The 16,863-nt window shown below is 45.8% G+C and overlaps 1 protein-coding gene and 1 long non-coding RNA gene across 2 annotated transcripts in view; one reads left to right on the forward strand and one right to left on the reverse strand.

The window, feature by feature from the left end:
• The window catches only part of LOC126529216 (uncharacterized), a 530,839-nt gene that overhangs the window by 484,175 nt on the left and 29,801 nt on the right, over window positions 1–16,863 (reverse strand). The window contains exon 2 of the long non-coding RNA XR_011896100.1: window positions 9,297–9,386. This is a non-coding gene — a long non-coding RNA (uncharacterized lncRNA). The remainder of the gene's footprint in view (window positions 1–9,296; window positions 9,387–16,863) is intronic.
• LOC126529215 (uncharacterized) overlaps window positions 1–16,863 on the forward strand; it is a 233,015-nt gene that overhangs the window by 146,498 nt on the left and 69,654 nt on the right. The gene's annotated exons all lie outside the window — the stretch shown is intronic.

The raw sequence follows: 16,863 nt of genomic DNA on the forward strand, positions 1-16,863 counted from the left end.
CGCGTTCTTGAGGACGTGCTAATTAACGAAAAGAATGTGCCGCTTCAATATCGAGCGAAGCGCTTCGCTTTAAGAATAGAAATAAAGAAAGGCACGAATGACCCGACGAAAAGATCGACCACTTCAACTCCGGTGTATACTTGACGAGGTCCCTGAAAAAAAAAAAAAAAGAACTGCACGCGCTGTGAAAGCAGAAGACAACACTTAACGTAGATAAGAAATTTCGTTAAGCTCCTGCTCCAGACTGAAGACGTCTGGAAGGCATGCGACCCCGCTAGAAATGAAAGCAAGAACACATGCGACAGCACTCTAACAACTAAGGTCCCAGAAAGGCTTTAAACTGTGCGCTGGCACTCTCGAAAATTCTCTGAACGCTCAAAAACGAAGGTAAATTTTCGCCGTTTTAGAGGAAGCGGTGACGTTCTACCACGGACGAACCTCGCAATTCTATTTCACTTTTATTCCCCCCGGGCCGAAAGATAACTTCGATCTACTTCTTTCGTAAAGCGTGAAACGCTGACCAGAAACGCGCAAAAAGAGGCAATCGCCTTTATTTATTTTTTCAACTCATTCTCAACCGAAGAAAGGAAACGATTAGTAAGGCTTTTGAACTGATAATAAGTATTTCCATTTTGAGAAAGCAGAAACTGTAGACCGCACTCACCTTAGCAGCTCCTGGTAATATGGTTCTTTTCTTAAACACTTTATATCTGCCACCACCACAGTTCTCCCGGGGATAGCCTATTGAAGCGACTGCTTTCACACAAGCCACTCGACAGCTTTCATTGTGGCGAAAATCCACGATCGGCCGCAAGGAAAAAATACCCCAAGAAGCACATTACTTGCGTTTATGCCTGTTTCTCTTATTGTGTCAAATGTGAAAGCAAGCTGTTGCGACACTGCCTCTTTTAGAAATACGTACTGAGAAGGAAGGCGGAGGAAAGTATTTTTACCATCGAGCTCATTCATACGTATAGTAAGAAAGGTTAGGCCGATGCCAGCTTCATTTGGGAGAATAGCTTGAGATATTTTTTTGTTTTAAATTGCTCTAAACGTCCACTTTCGCGTTTGTTCGCAAAAAAAAAAAATTATTTTTCAGCAGCAGACTTACACTAAGGCGATGTTGTAACGAAACGACACATAATAAGCCTGCAGTGCGAAAGTTCATTTTCTTCAATTATACTTTTAGAAGAAGGATTTCCTGTGACTACAACTGCTTCCTTCTTTTTCGCCAGTTGTGCCAAACGCCATTATTCTTATAGAAATTACGTAGGATGAATGCGAAGCTTATGCCGATTAATCGGCAAGCTTTCTTACATTTTGCAGCGTCTTCATTTTTATCGTGTTGCCTTGCTTTTTTTAGAAGTACATTTAGAAAAGCCATCCCGTTTCGGTAACTACACTTCCCACCAAACGCAGGCACTAGAGAATACAAACTACGCGAGAATAGCACGAAATCGCACTAAAACGGCGCGGAAACATTCGACATCAGCTGCGGGATTGCTTGGCAAAGAAGCTGAGCACGCTGGAGTTCTATGGGGCACAAAACCTCCATTATATGCAGTGCGCCTGCGCCTCCTTCTTTTCCTGATGGTCAAGGCCAAACCATAAAACATTCACTGAAAAAAAAAAACGCTTCTGACGGACTCCCTGAAAAGGCTGTTAAAGAAGCCCAGATTCTCCAAAACGGCGCTCTCTAATAATTCCACATGATTCATCATGGAGTATACAGGTACTTACGGAGGCACCCATATTTATGAACGTCATTATGGTATATGGTGGTCTGACAGTATATGAATTTTCATACAGCTGCAGGTGATGCAAGTACGTTGAGGCCTCGTAGGTATATTCAAGCTGTATCTGTGCTTATTCGCGATGACTGTTTTTTTTTTCGACTGTTCGTATAGGAAGACCGGCAGGATATGCCAAACTCGTGAACATCGCCTGGTCGTAAGAATGATTGTCGCGATAGGAATTGATACGGACGCTCTAAGCGCATTCATGCCGTTGGGCACTACCAGCATCGCTGTCATGCTCTACCGTAATCGCCAGCGTACGCGCGGAAAGCGCGCTGAGAATTCGAAAGCCCACAGAGGTGCGGAGTGCGTTTGGGCTGAAAAAAAAACGACCAAGCAAAGCGGACGCATCGTAAACGCTACGCTGAATCAACCTCGAGGGCGGAGCCAGGGAAAAAGAAGCAAAAGTCAGTACCACGCAGTGAAAGCTGTCAAAACAGCGAAGCTGGTGGTCGTTTTCTCGAGTTTGAACTCGTGTTTGGCGCGACTTTCACGAAAGTCTTCCCTCTCGTTGTCGTCGTTTTGCTAGATTCGAGCTTCGGTTTCCCAGTAACGTCCCAAGAGCCGGCTGATAGGCAAGCTGTACTGAGTCATCGCTGCAAACATCGACGTTCTGGATGCCATTGGGAACGTGTCTGTGGCCGAACTGATAGCTGGGGGTTGGCTTGCCTCCGCCGGTGCTTGGCTTGCGCTTCCCGTTCTCGATCCTCGGTGCGAGCTGCCGCTGGCGCTCGCACCAAGCGGAATTCATGGGACAAAGGGGCGCGCGCCTGCGAAACACCTGCTCCTATACCCCCCTCCTCCCCCCTTCCCCAGCGCGCGCTCTGGCCCTTGCCCCCCTGCGTGACACCGGACAACGTACGGCGAAGGCTCGACTTTGAACAGCTCCGCTGTTAAAAACGTTCAGCCTTCCGCCGCTGTCGTTAACTTCGTGCTCAACCGCACGCTATAAGCGCTATAGCGCTTCTGCCGAGCTGTTTTTTGCGCGTGCACAGGTCTGAACGGTAGCGTCAATAAACGCCAAGCTAACGTTATCCAATATTAATCTGTAGGCGCTGATCATACACCGACGGTGTTCCCGTCACCTGAACCCTCGAGGTGCGGTGCCTGTAAAACTAGTGGCGGCTCTGGTCACAACACGAGCGTTGTGAGAAGCCTGGTAGCACCCAAGGTGCTGTTTTCCGTACGCCCAGGTGGAGTTGCCTTGCGTGTCGCGTTGCGTGAACATGCCGCACACACGTACGATTACAGCGCCGCCTGATGAGTTCAAGCGCAACACTAAACCTTGCTATCTGTGTCAATGCTTCGCCATTCAGGCGATACTGCGAATTTTTTCTTTCTCAATATAACAGATGCAGTTTCAGCGATCTAGACTCGAACCTTGTTGTTTGATTAACCGGTGTCTTTTTTTTTCTTTCCCTCTATCACTTACACCTGTCTCTAGCTTTAAAACCGGTGTAGAATTCTATTTCATTCATCAAGTCGTTGAGGTTACCGTCCCGAAGGAGCACAGTACCCGTGAGAGAAGCGGTATTGGAGGGCTGTGGAATATTTTCGACCACCAGGGCTTCTTTAATGCGCGCCTTTGTGTACTTACGAGAGCATTCTTGCATTTCGGCCTCTCTCTTTTTGGGCGTAGTTGATTTTGACGAAGGCAGCGGGACTGCATCCAGTTCACAATGAGTTTTAAAGGAGAACTAAAAAACCATTTAATCAGTACAGAACGATAAAGCATTCTTCAAAGACTCTACTTTCGTAGATTTTGTTCAGTAATAGGTTGATTATTAGGAGAGAAGTTGGCGACAAAAGTTCCTGTTTTGAATTTCGCGCCGGTACCATCGGCGAGAAATTGTCGTTCCTCGCTTTCCCTTTCCTATCTAGTGTATATATGTTTCCAAAACAAATGATCATAATAATAAGCATCAGGTCGCTACGTCAGTGGGACGTCACAGATTGCAAAGTACGTTTCTTTTCCAATTTCGGCCGTTGTAGTTCAGCAAAACTTCCTGAAACTTCATAAGTTCAGTCATTATTGGTTTCAGTATTCTATGTAATTCGCTTTTACTACTACAAATTTAACTAGGTCCGAGCAGACGGCGCCTAATCTATGACGTCACGACCAACTGCTGTGTGAGAACTTAAAGGTGGCGTCGCTACTCGTCTTTTGTGTTTTCGCGTCTTTTTTGCCACACCAAGACTCCTCTCGCGATAAACGTAGCTTGTTTTCGCGTTTGTAGGAGGATAATTTACTAACACAGCCTGAGTTATCTTTTGCTCTTTAGTCTCCCTTCAACACATCGCTCTCCTTGTTAATACGCTGCCACCACTGTTCCCATAGTGTAGGGTAACGAACTGAACCCGTGCTCAGCTAGACTTGCAGTCTTTTTATTTTCTGAATTTCTGTCCCAATTCGTAGTGGACATTACGTACTTCCGAGAGCTTGTGCTGTCGTGCAGAAACTCTGGGTCTGCCGGCACAGAGCTGCAATGGCGGTGAGCGGACGAAATCAAAGAAAGAACCAAAATTGAAATAAAAAAGGGGGGCCCGCTTCGGTTTTTATCTCGGCAATCTTCTCCCGGGAAGGAAAGATTCTGGAAGCGCTCGCAGTAAACCCCAGCTCGAGGGACTCAATAAATCGCCAGGGAACGGAGACAGGTGCTCCTCCGAGTGAGGCAAGAGGCGAACCGGTGGAAACAAAGAGCGCTCGCGGAACGAGAGCGCCAAGATAACTAACAAAGACAGAGGACACGCACGACAATCTGCAGGTACGAACAAGAACACCGCCCCCCCCCCCCCCCCCCGTTAAGAAAAGACTAGCCGTCGCATTTAGGAGCAGCTTTGCAAAACTGAAAAGATAAGGACAAGTAGACCGGTAAACGGTTGTCATGTGGAGTATGGCGGAGACAAAGAGTGACAGAGAGAGAGACGTAGGAAGACGTAAGGAAAATCAAATGGTTTGGCAAACAGTGGAAGAATAAAAAAAAGAAAAGACGCCATAAAGGATCACCTAAGGAATAAAGAACAAGTAGTGGGAGATAGCGAGCATGTCGGAAAGTTGAAGAGAGAAGAAGAAAATGAGCGCAATGACCAAAACAAGAAAAAGTCCGCGCTCAGAGATAACCGCTGGCTCAGCGGCTCGCTCAGGTTGCTTGTTAAAGAGCCTATCTCTTTGTTTGCGCAGTAAGATTTTTGTTTTTTGCTTTTATATCTCTGCCCCCCCCCCCCCCCCCCCCCGACACATTCGGTGTCTTCGGCGGTTCGTGTACCAAACATACGCGACTGGAGAAACAAATTAAGTCTAGGCCAACGTAGGCCTTAGTGAACTGTGCCTCCACAATTCTTTATTACGCGTGGTCAGGCCGCCTGCCGTGGCTAGGGGTCGCTCGTTCCCCGCACAATTTAAACGTCAGCGAAGAAACCAAACGCGCGCCGAACTTGCTCGAAGATTTTGTTCCAGTCCCGCCGTCGCGTCAGGGCACGTTCTCGGTGCTGCCTATAGTGTCGGCGAGAAATGCCGCGTTCGTGTCAAGTTCACGTCCTGGATTGAACATTGTTATTCGCGGGCAGCACGTTGACTTCAAAACAGCGCGGCTGCGACGCGCCTATCACCAAATGAAGCAGCGTAAGCGTGTCAGCATTCTTCGTGGGAAATTTTTTTAGTTCGCGTCGACAGAGGATAACTGTAAGGTCATGAAAGACCTGTGTACACGCATCCCTCGTAGGATCTATGTAAGCAACTCAAGCAGGTGGAGGGGGGGGGGGGGCGAGAGACAGCTTACATATCTGTAATGCGGAAGCCACCTTTTCTAAGAGCGCATTCTAGAGTTGAGACAGCTTTCGTAGAACAAAATACCAAAGCTGCGAAATGTTCCAAAAAACTATCGCTTTGCTTCTGATCACGTGTTCCAGGAAGTACGCTCGCCGAAAGTTGTGCGGGGTGCTTTTTTTTTTTTAATAACTCGGAAAGAGATGCGAACTAAAGTAGGCCGGGTGATCCGGCGACACGTACAAAATCTACGACGCTCTTGGGCTGCGCCTTCGAGCTCCTCCATGTCCACTAGTGTCCCGGGCTGACTGCCCACCCGCATCGCCAGCTTAGAAATGCCGAGCTTGAGATCCGCCTCGTTAAACGCGGTGCAGTGTTCGTAGGTCACTGATAATCACGCTGGGAGTTCGTGGACGTGGGCGGAATACGAACGAGTTTGAAAAGCTGAAAGTGGGTGTTCGTTTTTGTAAGGCGCTAGTTTTTCACTGATCTGCCCGAATCCTGGTGGTGGCCGCGGCAGTGTTGTGTAGCTACATGCGGGTTCAGCCTGGCTATAGTAGCCCGCTTCGTCAAACTTTGCGTAATAAAAAAAAAATTACGAGTTCTGCGTTATTAAACTAGTAGTGAGGATACTCGGTAGAATGGATTAAATATTAGTTGGATCACAGTATTATGGGAACAGTGTGCGGTTCTGTCGACGGGCGTAGCGTTTTGAAAAACACTGTTTTGTAGAATATTATACATCAAAATCCAGCGTGAAGGACGCACACCCACAATCCATTTCTCTTCTGCTACTACACATCTCCAACAACGTGTGTACGCATGCCATACAGTGACATGTGACAAGACGGAATGGCAAATTACGCTGAATGAAGTTAAAGCAACTGGAAACTCGCAACTGTTGGTAATGAAAGTACCCATATGAAAAGCTTGATATAGGCGGCGGCGATCAAAGACTGAAACGTGGCAGTAACCGTCCGTGGCGATATTGAGCCCAAACCACACGCACGCTCGCAGACGCGCGCAAGCTCGCGTCAGCGCGCCTTTCGCCTGCCGCGTTTCGCGAGGAATAGCGGCTTGCATTCGCGAATACGCGAGACAGCGCGCACTCACTGGACTCATTCATAAACGCCTTGAAAGACGCCACTTCGTACTTTGTTAGTGACAGCGTTTCAAAATGCGTCGGTATCTATAAAAGCAGTTATATTATTAGAGCTGTTAGATCAGCACAAAAGGGAAAGGTTAAGTACTTTCTTGCATGATATACATCTGGTCCGCTGTCAGTTGAATGTACCGCGCCGCAGCTGCGTAGCCAGGCGCGTTGACTTGAGCAACACCCTCTCAACATTCTGAGAGGGCGTTGGCTTGAGGCATCCCAAGCACGCGATAACAGAAAGCAGCTGTTCCCAAGTTTAGCCGCGTTTCGACGCGTTTTGACGCGTTTTGACGCGTACGAGCCCTGCCGCACCGTCTGCGCATGTGTGGGCGCGCGGACGCGAGCTTAGGCGCGTCCGCAAGCGTACACCCGTGAGCAAAAGTATACGGAGCAGGGGTTGCGTGACAAAACTTTCAACTTTTTTCGGCGACCCAGTGGTCCGTATACTTTTGCTCACGGGTGTACGTGTGGTCTGGGTCTTACGGAAATTGCGTCTCGTGCCAAGTGATACACCCGAAGTTTGCCGATTAGGCGGAGTCGTTACCGGTAAGTTGCAGGCAGCTGCAGATAAAGAGAAAGAGCAGGGCATGTCGTGCAAGTGATAAAAAAATAAGTTCTCCAAACTCTATGACTGCGTATCTCATAGAGAGCCTTAGCGCCAATGCCACAGTGCTGGGGCTTAACGGCGTGAACCACTCCGCTTTGCGCAATGCCGTTAGGCTTAGGGACCCGTTTTGCGAAACTATGTCATAAGGTGCTTCTTTACCGCCGGAATACGTGCCTATAGTCGCTTATTTTCTCATATGCATTCCTTAGCTGCATAGCTAAGGAATGCTTCCTAGTTTGCTTCCTAGGCTTATTAGTTTGCAACTTTAATCTCTACACAACTTTGCTCAAATACGAAGAAAAATAAATTGTACGATGTAGGAATAAAACCAAAACTAAAGACTAATACAGTGCGAGCGCAATTTCGAAAGAAATAGTTTGACTAGTTAAAGAAAAGGACAGGCGAACTGGAGAAACGTGTTAGGTTCTCTTTTTTTTTTCGGGTAAAGGAAAGTGACTTGTCTAATGAAACCGGCGAATTCATTCCGTGGAACCCCGTGACTTCTGCGTTTCCTTCAATTTCGAATGTTAATAGACCAGCCTCATCCAATCTGGTGGCCCTAATGGGTAAATCGAAAAAAAAACAACGATATATTTGAAAAAGCATAGGAACAGCTTTCGCTCACTGTTCCAGCTTATTAGTCTCAGCGAGGCAATAAAAACCGAAACAGATCATTACAGCTTTGTAACGACCGGCTGAACAGAATTGACGGCTGGCGTTACCGGCGGAACACCAATGTCCTCTCTTTGCATACGCTGACAAAGGTCAAGGCTTCAACCAAATAGTCAGGCTGTCTTTGTGTCTGTTTCCTCTGTATGTTCACGTATCTAGGCGTCTTTACCATGGTTCCTGTTTTTCTTGCCTGGACATATGCCATTGCAGAAAGTCATTATACCGTCGCTATAAAGGCAAAAAACCATCACGACAGTCAGCAAGTTCCCCGAACGACGAAGTCGTTTGGAAGCACACAAAAAGGCGAGTACGACATAAAGGCTATTACTGCTGTCCATAGTGCTCCCTGTGGACCTCGAAGAGCGTGAAGCTTTCTGGACGTTGCCTTAATTCCATAATTATGAAAGACAGTAATCTGCGCGGACAGTGGGTTTCGCTGTTTTGGTTCCCGCTGCTCATTGCCGTTTGTGTTCAAGGAAATGAAACGGCAACCTGTTACAGTCTTCAGGCATGGGAAAGCTCACGGAAGCAAAACAAGAAAAAAAGGAAACAAGGCGGGAAGGCGAATTTCAGACGCATAATATTTCAGTTGTCATTTGGGACGTAAAGTAGCGAAGATTTTTTGCTATTGCGACAATAACTTTGTCTCAGGCCTGACACGAACAATTTTTAGCTATGTTTCTTATATAGATGTCTTCGCAACAGACCATTCCAGTCATCTCTTTACAGAAAAGCTTTAGAGCGCAGTCTTTCAAAAACTTTGGTAAAGCGGCGGCGGGAGCAGGAGGACAGGTGCTGGGTGTCTAATATGTATGAGAGCAATAATACAGAGCTGTCTGAATGCGTTGGACATAACAGAAAGTACAGAAGCAGCAAGATCGGATACAGCGAAGCATTTGAAAAGCCTAGAATGCTGCGAACAAATAGCACCATAGATGTATATAGTGAATTGTTCGCAAAGTGGTGAGTAGATTTCGGTCAATCGGACGAATACGAAGAAGATTCTTCTTTGACATCTATCCAAACATTCCCAGCAGGGCTAGCAATCCCAACTAATCTAAGATAGCGCTATACATTCATTCTGCTCACGCAGAAAATTTCGCCAGATTCAACTCATGTTCCTACTCCCCACTGACTACTCCCCACTAACCCAACCACTACCTGTCACTAGTAGTAGAGAGACAAACACGAGACGGTAAGCAGCATTCCATAACAACGCACTTCACAAAAAAACCGGAACATTGAAGAACTCTTTGTTTCGTAGAACGATAAGAGAGCGACACATTTTATTAAACGTACCTGATATCCCAATGTGAAGCATGGCTGCAAGATTGCCTATATTTTCGTTTGTTTCTCTTTTTGCCCACCTTGCTTGGTCCTGCATTATGCCTGCAGTATATGGAAAACACAAAAATAAATATTTAATAAAGAAATAATTACGTCTAGGCATTCCCAAAGATGGGAGAACTATGTTGTACAGCTTCTATGTATTTGATGTGTAAGTAAGTACATCTGTGAAAGGTTTTTTATTTTTTGCTTGTTGCGATGTACTGCCAAATTGCAAGTGAACAGCAGACATTGGCTGGTTCTCTAGCACCAGTTGACTCTCAGAGATTGATTGAAAACCACCTACTGAGCGCCCTGCCGAATTTCCTGCCTTTTACTCTGTAGTGCTGTCCGTGCACGGCTCTCTCTCTCTCTCTCTCTCTCTCTCTCTCTGTATCACCTTTCTTTCATTACCCTTCCCCTTCTCGCTTCCCCAGCAAAGGGAAGCCAACCGGACTCTTGACTAGTTAACATTCCTGTCTTCTTTTTATCTCTCTCTCTCTCTCTCTCTCTCTCTCTCTCCCCTGTCAACGAAGGGTGTTATCCGTGGGCTTAAGAAATTTCTGAGCAATACTGATTGGCTAGCCTTCATGAAGAGGCCCTCTGGAATGCGAATCTACCTACACTCCGTTTCTCCGATTGTGTTTATTGTGAGTGAGTGAGTGAGTGAGTGAGTGAGTGAGTGAGTGAGTGAGTGAGTGAGTGAGTGAGTGAGTGAGTGAGTGAGTGAGTGAGTGAGTGAGTGAGTGAGTGAGTGAGTGAGTGAGTGAGTGAGTGAGTGAGTGAGTGAGTGAAAACTTTATTTGGTCCACAATAGACGCGAGCAAACTCAACGTCCCCTGGCTAGGCCCACTCGTGAGTCTTCGTAGAATTCGTTTCTCCAGCTTGTCCTTAATGTGTGTGTGTGTGTGTGCGTGTGTGTGCGTGCGTGTGCGTGTGTGTGTGGGCGTGTGTGTGTCGATCACGTTTCCTGAAATGAGTTGCGTCTTTTTGTATCTCGGTTATAGTTGACATTAACTTTACATCGATTTATTCAACACTTACGCGTTCCGTCAGAATGTGCAAGTGCCAGAGAGCGTGATACTATGTGCTGTGCTAGACGTCGAATCAGACGCTGACCTCGTGTCATGGTGGCAGACATTAGAGACGATAGTATATGCAAGCATTTGATATGGAGTCTGTTGCCCTGTGCAATGCGCGATAAGGCAAGAATCGATTGTTTACTCTCTGAGAGACGACAAACCTTTTCTTTAACAACAAAGCTACCGGAGTTACTACGTTGATGAGAGTCGCATAACGAACACTCACCCATTATTACTACTGCTATTTCACCTCAAAAGTTGCCGTAAAAGAATCGCTTCCCTAACAAAAACCTCCATGAATATCATTTACAATGTTCCCAACGTCTGTGTCTCGAACTGTTCTTTTATTTTTACCTTGGGAACGCTTAACTTTGCTTTATTCGTTAAAAGAAACTTTTCCGAAAAACAGCGTGAACAACGTTTCTTGCCGACAAAGAAATTAAGCTGGAACGATAACAACATAAAAAGAAAACGTAAAAGGTAAATTCTATGGCATCCACGCATTTCCCATCAGCAACAAAATTTCCACTCCGTTATCAAGGTCAAATTGCGCAGCGGCGTCAACATATATTGCGGCAATAAGTTTCGGCTTCCACGGGGGAAAAACAAACTGATTAAAATGGACGGGAAGAGCAAATGGGAAGTTACGGTTAGCTGTGATGCTTGAGTAGAAGGACCGATCCTGCGAGTTGCAAACGCGGAACGTGGCGAGCACTTGTAGTAGCTATTGACCTATCTTGCCACTTTCGCTTCTTAGGGCTCGTTTTCCTTCCTTGTCAAGGCACCGCAAAGCCTACTTTATGCAGAGACATTCACTGAAGCTGACGTATATGAAGCACATTCTCGCTTGCCCTTCCTTTTTGTGTCCGAGACATGCGAGACATACTGAGGAATTGTGGCAGTGGTCTGTTGACGAGGTAACTAACCGTGCTTGAATCTCGTTTATTTATTCATTTTTGTAGTCACATCAGCATTTGTTTAGTGTCGTCCGGTATACAACCCGAGAAACATATGCCGTCTTTAATGAAAGCTGGAGATAGTTGCATTGCTAACGGCCTGGCATGCAACTGCATATGTTGGGGTGAAAAATGTGGCGTATGCACTGTCATCAGACAAACACCCTATCTAGACACGCACGCACTCAAACTATTCCTGCAGCTTCATTAGACCTGCTGTTCTAAAATGTGCAAGAAGTGCTTTCGTTGCATACTTTGCGCAAGCAGTATTTCGCGCGGAACCTGAGACTTCACGTAAGCCTCGACTGCTGGGAGATATGCAAAAAAAAAATAAAATGTTTGCTGGATCCCAGCGTGGTATCAGATGATACGCCGAGGATGTCGCTTTCGCAAGTAGCGGAAACCACACAGAACCTTGTCTTTTTTTTTTTTTTGAAGCATCAATATGTGCGCCTAGGAGAAGTATTTTGGAAGAATTTTTCGTCCGATGCTTCTGCTGGCATAGAAAAATACCCCACCACTACACTTTCCTTGTGGGCCCAGCCTAGGTGCCGGTAAACGAGTCCGGGTTGGAGCGAGGAAAAGCACCAATGGAAATACACAGAAACAAGAAAAAAAATCTTACGCTCACCTTTTATTTACCTTCTCTGTGCGTGTGTGCGTGCGTGCGCGCGCGCACGAGCATAGAAATGGGAATAACATGTCCATTTTTACATTTTTACTGGCTACCGTTACAGGCTGCTCGGAAATTCAACGTTTTCTGAGATTGCGTGGTCCGTACGCTTTAGGGGTTGGCTCTACTTTCAGGCTGTTTTACACAAAAGCAATAGGCGTAGTAAGTTTCAGAATGCAGCTATCTGACCAACTGCTTGCTATTATGCACTGGAATGTGCAAAACATGGTCGTAAAGGACTTCGGTGGCATGTTCGATGGCTCACTGATGTAAATGCAGGCCTTGGCATTGCAAAAGGCAATGGAAGCTGGTTCATATGTTGGCAAGCCATCTAAAGCAAACGCAGTGAATGTACAATAGACCCACCACAGACAATAGCTAGAAAGGCATTGCACCAACCTGTTTTCGATCCCCGCAGAAGGCTGCTTTGCTGTTCGGCGCCGTAGCGCCGTGGCATAGTTTGACATTGCGGCAATGGAGGTTGCATACCTCGTGTGTGTGCTGAACCCAATTCTGTTTCATGAGCGGCTACTTGTTTTTCGCGGTTTGGATGGCTCGACTGATATCATTGCAGTGAGGGTCGTTCGGGAAATGAGCACTGCAAAAGCGTTAACGCGCTTTCTGCTTTTCTTATAAAGAATCTTGGGCGCGATCGGAGATTTTTGTTCGATACGAGTTCTGTTCGGCTGCTGCAACGTCGTAAGTGGCAGTATGCGAAATTTGGGAGAACGGGAGAGGAGAGAGCAGCCGAATGGCAAGCGCTGAACTCTGCAGAAGTTTACTTTCCTCGTTTGTCGTCTGCTTGCAGACAGTATACTACAGAACGAAATGCTTCTCGGCTTCCAATGAATAAAACCTTTACCTAAAGAAACATATATTTTTCTTCTCAAGATTAAACACATTTTCAAATAGCAATATGTGTGAGTACTACATTTTATAAGTATTAGTTTCTTTGCATCGTCCCTAAGTGGTGTCGCGCACAGCGAGGGGAAAAGAGGAAAAAAGAAACGACGGGAACAGTGGCGGGAACTTTTCAAGAGGCAACAAGCACATTCCAGGGGCTCGCTGGCACCCGATGATGGGGTCGAGTTCGCCACACAAACCAATGCAATATTTTATTGGAGAAACGAAACCGACGCCGGAATTCGCTTTCTGCCATTTTTCCAAACGCGTTTCGCACCTCCACTGCTCTCGTTCCTCCTCAAGCAACGCCAATGCAACAACCGAAGTCCCCATCGCAAGCCCCATTTTCACGAATTAAACTATGGATTGGATCCAAACATGCCACTGCATGGCCGAAGCCGCTGTTTGGATCCTATCCGATCCAACAGACGCGCCATGCGAAGCCGGCCTAGTAACGAGCGTATGATCGCTCCAAACATCCCAACTCCCGTAGCGTTCGGCGCCTAGCAGACGATGTGCTCGGTTGCAAGATGATTGACTGGAGCGTGTCGTCATTTTGACGTCACCAAAAACACCGCCGCGTCCCGCGGCTGGCGACGTCGGCGTGGAGTAGGCCAATCACGAGCACCGGTAACCAAATGAACGCGGCGAACAGCGATCTCCGATCGCACCCCATATTTACAAAGCTGTTATAGAGCTGTTCCGAATTAACTGACGCGTCGGCGCTAAGCACCTTTGTTGTCACTTCATGCTTACGCCTATCATGGGCAATTCTTGCACTTGACTGACAGTGGATAAAGGGTCCTAACCTATAAAAAAAAAGAAAAAGAAAGAACCGTATGCACCATATCAATGAATCCAATATGAACAGATGAGGGCACCATGTATGCACCAGTATGTTCTCATAACGAACATCTTGGACTCTTAGCAATAAAGCACTGATGACGGGCTCCAGTGTAACACTTAAAATTGCACTCCCGTGACATTGATTAAAGTGCGATGAGATACAGGTGCAAAGATGTAGGGCATTAGGGCGAGCATAAGCTATAGACTTTGATTCCTTGGAACGAAGGTAGCACCCTCGGCACTATAAAAAATAAAGCTCACGAACGACACCTAGTCACCCACACTTTTACGCTTCTAGCAACAGCAGTGAACCTATATTGCGGGGGCAGCAAACATTCTCGTTCCCGGACCACCGATGTCAAGAAAATGCATGCGCATTTCTTCGCGTGCCTGTGGCAATGCGTCTCGATGTCTTAAAGAAATATTTACGCGACATCATGTACGCCATTTTCTTGTATTATCCACAGCTTACCCTCTGCGGTCGGAGATAAGCGGATCTATATAATGCACAGCTTTTTTGTCAAGCTGCCTGTACAATAATATGTCGGCTTCGATGACGTCAGCACAAACGCCCTACACAGCCCCGATGGGCAAAGCAATTTCGAAGAGTGGGCAAACCGATCATCCGCACGCGCACTTACGTACGCAGCGTGCGGGTGGGTGAAAGCTTGATAAACCGTGTTCCCTTAACAGGACTTTGTCTCGTGGCCGATGCTTTCCTTCTTTCTTTCAACAAAATTTATCCCTTGAAATCTTCGTTTTGCTATGATTCCTTCCTTTCATAGAGAAAATCTTGTGTGCCTGACTCTCATGGCAGGATACATTTGTGCACAGAATCGACCCGGAAGTATTATTTGCAAAAATAGCTTTCTCCAAGTTCTTCAATGGACCAAAAGTGTCAGAGAAAGCCCTGTGCTGAAGCCTCAAAAGACCACACGTTGACACGACGCAAGTAGTACAGTGTGGGACAACGAATCGAACGTATTGTTACGCGTGCGAAAGGAGTTTGTATCTATAGGGCAAGACGATGAAAAACAGACGGGGCAATGACACAAAGAGATTGTCGTTGCCGTCGTTTCCTGCTTTCAACTGCCCATTGTTTTGTCATAAAGTAATCGTAATGATATATTGCATCGTTAGTTACTCTGTGTGTGGTTCATCTAACGACCATATCGGGTGAACACGGGTGACACCTTTAGCAAAGGAGCCAACACACTTCTGCTATATTGCTTACAAATAAACAGATAACATTTTGAGATTTTGATCGTCTGTATCTTATCGCCCATGAACGGTCTTGCTTTTTAAAGGTAGTGGCGAAAATGTCGTCTGTTTGTTCCACCACATTGCATCGTTTAATACAGGAGGGCCGACGCCAGTTGTATCGTAAGGAGACGTACAGTGTTGTCCACTGTTAAAGGAAACCCCCAATTTAAATGATCTGTGCCGATGGCTACTTAGCCTGAACCAGGTTTCTGCAAAAACACCTCATCTATTGATGTCTGAATACTGCATGTTATCACTTGCACATTTTCTTTAAAATTACGGAAACTTCCGGACCTTGTGCACCATTTAATACTTAACTGGCGCTACCGTCAGAGGCCACTGCACCACAAAGAGAAATTAAAGTCTCCGCTATTTGAGTGTATGCGAAAGAATACTGCAACAACTATTGTTGTTTACCCAGAACGCTTCCATCTGATTTGCGCCACTCAAAAGTAACAAGTGTAACGACACCTAATTAGTATTTTCTTCAACATTTCGAGGTACGTAAACCCGAGGCAGGCCACACGAGAATATCTTCATTTCGGTTCTGCTCTTACTTATTCATACTCACGTCGTTCTTATACCATGATCACTTTTCCTTCTTTCTTTCTCTTTCTTTCTTTTTTTCTCTCTTCCCTCTGTTGCTCTTTGTGGTTCCTATATTTCTTTTGACAGGGCTTTGTCCTTTGCTTGAGATTACCGGCCTCTTCAGAGGCCAAGCATCCTATCCTTCAGAGCTCGCTAGAAAAAGAATGACAATATGCCGCGCCACTTTGGGAATGCAACGCCAAGATTAATGACTCTGCCTAAAGCTTAGGTCTCGCTCGCAGTAAGACTGCATTAGTAGACGGAGCGAGCGAGACGGAAACCATGCTACCGCAGTGCGTACTTAGGACTTTCTCAAGTTCAGTGAGGAACGTTATCGTAACATTCATCATCGACAACAAGAACGTCCAACCTACAAATCACGAAACACAAGTTGAAAAAGTTCTTAAATGTAAAGAGACAGAGAGAGGGATAGGGATAGGTGTAGAGGCAAAGATTAGATAGATAGATAGATAGATAGATAGATAGATAGATAGATAGATAGATAGATAGATAGATAGATAGATAGATAGATAGATAGATAGATAGATAGATAGATAGATAGATAGATAGATAGATAGATAGATAGATAGATAGATAGATAGATAGATAGATAGATAGATAGATAGATAGATAGATAGATAGATAGATAGATAGATAGATAGATTTTTAAAGTTAAAGATAGAGAGAACGAGCACGGTGGATGCGGATACAGAGATAAAGAGCGACATGGTAAGAATAATAAAGAGAAGAGATAGCGTGAGTGAGATAGACAATGATCGAAAGAAGAGAGAGATAGAAAGGGATATATAATAACAGAAATAGAGAGAGAGCAATATTATATAGAAAAAGAAAAACAGACAGAATGAAATGTAAAGAAAGAGGGAGATGGCAGGAGAGAGAGAGATTGAGAAAAGCACACAGATACAGATAGAGAGAGATAGGGCATCAATAGGAAAGAAAGAGATAGACCTAAAGAGTGATAGAGAGAAAGATAGAGATGAAAAGACAGAGACCAGCAAAAAGAGATAAAGAAGAGAGAAATACATATAGACCAAGACAAAGGGGACAAGCTTCCTATGTTAGTCGTAGTTCAGCTCTTCTCACATTTTTTTTAAAGCTGACGCCAGCTCGTAGTTCCGCCACAGTGAACCGCTTTATTGGCGTGTAATGCGGAAGGCTTAGAAGAGAGAGGTGGAAAAGGGTCGCGCCATAGCCGCGCGCGTCGCCGG

Source organism: Dermacentor andersoni, chromosome 8, assembly GCF_023375885.2.
Source record: "Dermacentor andersoni chromosome 8, qqDerAnde1_hic_scaffold, whole genome shotgun sequence".
Lineage (NCBI taxonomy): Eukaryota > Metazoa > Arthropoda > Arachnida > Ixodida > Ixodidae > Dermacentor > Dermacentor andersoni.